The following is a 4,708-nucleotide window of genomic DNA, read 5'->3' as shown; positions in this document are numbered from 1 at the left end:
ATATATATATATTAGGTAAATTAGTTAAAAAAAGTTAAAAAAGAAAAGGTAAAAGTTAAAAAAATAGCAGATTTGAAAGAAAAATTGAAAAAGAAAAAAAATTAACTACAAGACTAAAGAATCATGGGGAGAAAACCATGAGTTCCGTGCTTTGCTTTCTCCCCTTCTGGAATTCCGCTGCTCTCCTTGGTATTGAAACTGCACTCCTTGGTAGGTGAACTTGGTCTTGGCTGGATTTCCTGTTGATATTGTTGATATTCTGGGGGAGGGGCCTGCTGTAGTGATTCTCAAGTGTCTTTGTGCCAGGCGGAATCATTCCGCCCTTACCAGTGGCCGGGCTGAGTATTCTGCTCGGGTTTGCTTTCGGGAGCTTTTGTTCCCTGAGCACTTTCTGTAGAGTTCCAGAGGATGGGAATGAAAATGGTGGCCTCCCAGTCTCCGGCCGGAGTAGCTGAGAGCCCTTGGACCCACTCCTCAGTGTGCTCTCAGATTACAGCGCCCAAATACTCCCGTCTCCATAGCCTCCGGCCGCACTCTGAGCTCACCCAGTCTGCAACTGGTTCAAGGTAACCCTGAGCTGAGAGCTCACTTCTCGGCTCTGTCTCTGTAGCCAGCTTCCCCATTCTAATACCTTTAAGCTATGCAACACTCAGACACCCCGGATCCTTCTGTGACCCTGCGGGACCTGAGGCCACGCTGACTCTGCTTGGGCTTCACCCCGCTTTAGCCTCTGGAGCAATGTCCATCAGCAGAACAGACTTTTAAAAGTCCTGATTTAATGCCTTGTTGCTCCACCACTTGCCGGGAGCCGGCCCCTCCCCCCGTGACCTATCATCCTGTCGCCTTGGATTCACTTCTCCGCCAGTCCTACCTTTCAGAAAGTGATTGATTTTCTGTTTCTAGAATTGCTCTTCTTCTTCTCTTTGATCTGCTGTTGGATTTGTAGGTGTTTGCAATCTTTAGATAAGCTATCTAGCTGATCTCCTGCTACCTGAAGTAGTCTCAGCCTGCTAGTTCTCTGCCATGTTCACAAAACTGTATTTTTAAATGACTTAATATTATATATTGAAAAGTTCAATTTTCAACCCTCACATACACCCAACACTCTTAGAGACAATTTAAAAAGTTAGAGTGCTGTAGTATATGATAGCAATATACATATCAGTTTTATATTTATACACTAAAAATGGACAGCTTAAATGTGAAGTTAAAATACTATTTCACTTGCAATAGTCTCAAAAAGAATAAAATACTTAAAAATAAATAGAGCAAAAATTGCAGTATGTGTACATGGAAACTATAAAACATCACTGAAGGAAATTAAGGAAGATAAATTTCATTTTCATGGATCAAAGAGTTAATATTTCTAGGACAGCAGTACTCTCCAAAATGATCTATAAATTCTCTGCTAACTTTATAAAAATTCCTCATGATTTTTATGTGAAATTGACAAGCCAATCCTAAAATTCATACAAAAATGCAAGGAGGCTAAAGAATATTTTAAAAAACAATTAGGAGTTAAAATAAAAGAAATAATAAGAAAATTAAAATGAAAAAATTAAATAAAAATAATTTGAAAAAAATTATTTAAGAAAATGCTAGGTGCTGGACACTTCCAGCTGGGACCAAAGTGAGGCAGCTGGGCAGGGGCTGATAGCTTCAGCAGCAACCATAGCATGTAACAGCCTCACAGTGCCTCTCATCTTGGTAAGTGTGTGCTGGGGCTTCCTCAGCTTCTGCACGCCCTGGTTTACCCATAAGGGTCCCAACTGAGGAGTTATTATCACCATGATGGTAACCTGTTCAGTTTGCTGCTATCTCTTTTGCTGATTGCAGTTCCGGCCCAACTCAACCCTCTCTTTGGACCATAGTTGACAAAATGAAACTATCTGATACCTCAGGTATCGTTGGCCTTAAGGAGGAAGACCTGCTCTCCAGTACTCCATCATTGAGGTCACGGAGAGAATTCCTATAGATGCATAGTCAACTCCAAACCCAGACCACCTTCTTTGACTCCCCTCTTTCTACCATTAGCTGCCTTAAATATTCTCACCACATTTGAATATCTTACTCTAAAATGCAGTATTTTTCCCTGTCACTTTTTTACATTTCAATGAATTATTTGCCTACTTAAACCTAAACTGTGCTGACTCTGTACAACGTTGATGCACTTTTCTGGGCTACAAAGTGCTATTCTTCTGGGAAATACATGGCTCTCTCCTGGGAACCTGTGAATTGGAAGATGAATCCTGCCTAGTCACAGCAAGGGACTCAGTGAAGTATTTAACTGTCAGAGGACAGAATCCAGTGGGGACAGTCAGTAGGAGAGCATGTTCTGAGGCAATATCTGTCCCAACAGAATTACACCAAAGTATATTTTCAGGATGACTTTCTTATTTCTTCCATCTACTGGAATAAAATATTTTTCTGCCTTCTGTGGAAAAACAAAAATGCAAGGTGCCAATATAGCCAAAGCAAATTCAAAAAAGAAGGACAAAATTGGAAGACTGATATTTCTTGACCCCAAATCTTACTATAAAGCTGCAGTAACCAAGACTGTGTTGCATTAACGTGAAGATATCCATGTAGATTAATGGATTGGAATTGAGCATCTAGAATAAATATATATATTTTTGTTCCATTGATTTTTTAAAATTAACATATAATGTATTATTTATTTCAAGGGTACAGGTCTGTGAATTATAAGTCTTACATAATTCACAGCACTCACGATAGCACACACTCTCCTCAGTGTCCATCAACCAGCCATCCCATCCCTTCCCTTCCCTCCAGCAGCCCTCAGTTTGTTTCCTGATATTAAGGGTCTCTTATGGTTTGTCTCTCTTCCTGGTCCCATCTTGTTCCATTTTTCCCTCCCTTCTCCCCACAAACCTCCGCCCTGCCTTTCAAATTCCTCATACCAGAGAGATCATATAACTGTCTTTCTCTGATTGACTTATTTCACTTAGCATAATGTCCTCTAGTTCCATTCACATCATTGAAAATGGCAAGATTTCATTTTTTGATAGCTGCATAGTATTCGACTGTATACACATACCACATCTTCTTTATCCATTCATCTGTTGATGGGCCTCTATGTTCTTTCTATAATTTAGCTATTGTGAACATTGCTGCCATAAATATTCAGGTGTACCTGCCCCTTCAGATCACTACATTTATATCTTTAGTGTAAATTCCCAGTAGTGTGATTGCTGGGTCATAGGGTAGCTCTATTTTCAACTTTTTAAAAAGATTTTATTTATTTATTTGACACAGGAGAAGAAGGGAGAGAGACAGAGAGCAGGCACAAGCAGGAGGAATGGCAGGTTTCCTGTAGAGCAGGAAGCTCCATGTGGGGCTTGATCCCAGGACCCTGGGATCATGACCTGTGTAGCCACTTAACCAACCGAGTCACCCAGGCACCCCTATTTTCAACTTTTTGAGGAACCTCCATACTGTTTTCTAGAACACCAAGGAACACAGAGAATAGGGCAGTAAAGAGTGTTGACATTTAATAAATGGGCAGAGGGGAAACAAAAAACCAAAAATCTAGAGGATGTAATGTGGTGGAATAGGAGGACCCTAGGCTTCCCTTGTTACACAAATACTATTGGATAGCTATCAAATCATCCTAAATACTCCAGAAACTGACCTGAAGTAAAGCATAACAAACTCCATAACTAAGGGTAGAAAAGATAAAGAAAATGATACTTTGAAGAAGGTAGAAAATATGAAGACTGTTTGGGAGCTGTTGTAGTAGGGAGGGAGCTGTAGTCATGAAAAAGGATGAGAGACAGACTAACACTCAGAGGAGCACATGGCTTAGCCATTGGTTTGGAAAGCAGAGGGGACAAATTTGTGACTTCTGGGAAACAGCTGGGATGAAAACCTGGAGGTATGAATGTCAGTGAGCTTGGATCTGTGGGATCATGGAGAGTACTGGGACTGTTTTTGAAAGGAAAGAGGGGTGGACATTCCATAAACATACAGGGGTGTTGTAGAAACTCTGGACTCTGGGCAATAAATTAAGCATTACAGAAGGGAGGGGTGGGGGATGGGTAACCAAGTGATGGATATTAAGGAAGGCATGTGTTGTGATGAGCACTGGGTATTATATGCAACTGATGAATCTTTGAACACTACATTAAAAACTACTGATGTATATGTTAGCTAACTGAACATAAAAAATTAAAAATAAAACATACAACATGGAAGGAGTAATCTGAAGTGCCTGGGTAGTTATTTGCTCAACTCAGAGTGCATCCCACAGAGGCAGAGTTCATGGAGAGACCCCTCCAGGAACAAAGGAACAAGCACGTTCCATTTCTTTTTCTTTCCCTTCGGCATAAGCAGAGGGTCACCTGCAGAAACCAGCACAACTCTAATATTTGTTACCTAACTTGCTTAGACAAAGACTTCTCCGCCTGGACTGTGATGGAACTGCCCTTCCCTGTTTTACTTGCATTAGTCTCAGCATGTGGGCACCTCAGCTGGAAAACCTGTCCAAAGCCCTACCCTCAATGTACCTCCTGACTAGGGAGTTTTGTGGATGCTCATATCCAGCAGTGGTGGTGACAGGTCTCATTTCACAAGCAGAGTAAAGTACACCTAGTCAAAATGCACCACAGCTAGGCCAGGGACCAATACTGCCCACAACAGGCAAAGACAGCCTCTACAGACAACTATCCTGAAGGATAAAATGGCCAAG

At 41.2% G+C, this 4,708-nt stretch overlaps 1 pseudogene; it reads left to right on the top strand.

Annotated features, from left to right (window-relative positions):
- Positions 1–420: 420 nt before the first annotated feature.
- Positions 421–1,917, top strand: LOC132007084 (V-type proton ATPase subunit e 1-like; annotated as a pseudogene).
- The last annotated feature ends 2,791 nt before the right edge of the window (positions 1,918–4,708 follow it).

Source organism: Mustela nigripes, chromosome X, assembly GCF_022355385.1.
Source record: "Mustela nigripes isolate SB6536 chromosome X, MUSNIG.SB6536, whole genome shotgun sequence".
Taxonomy (NCBI): Eukaryota; Metazoa; Chordata; class Mammalia; order Carnivora; family Mustelidae; genus Mustela; species Mustela nigripes.
The sequence above is the reverse complement of the archived record's forward strand: the minus strand, read 5'-3'. Positions and strand labels throughout refer to the sequence as shown.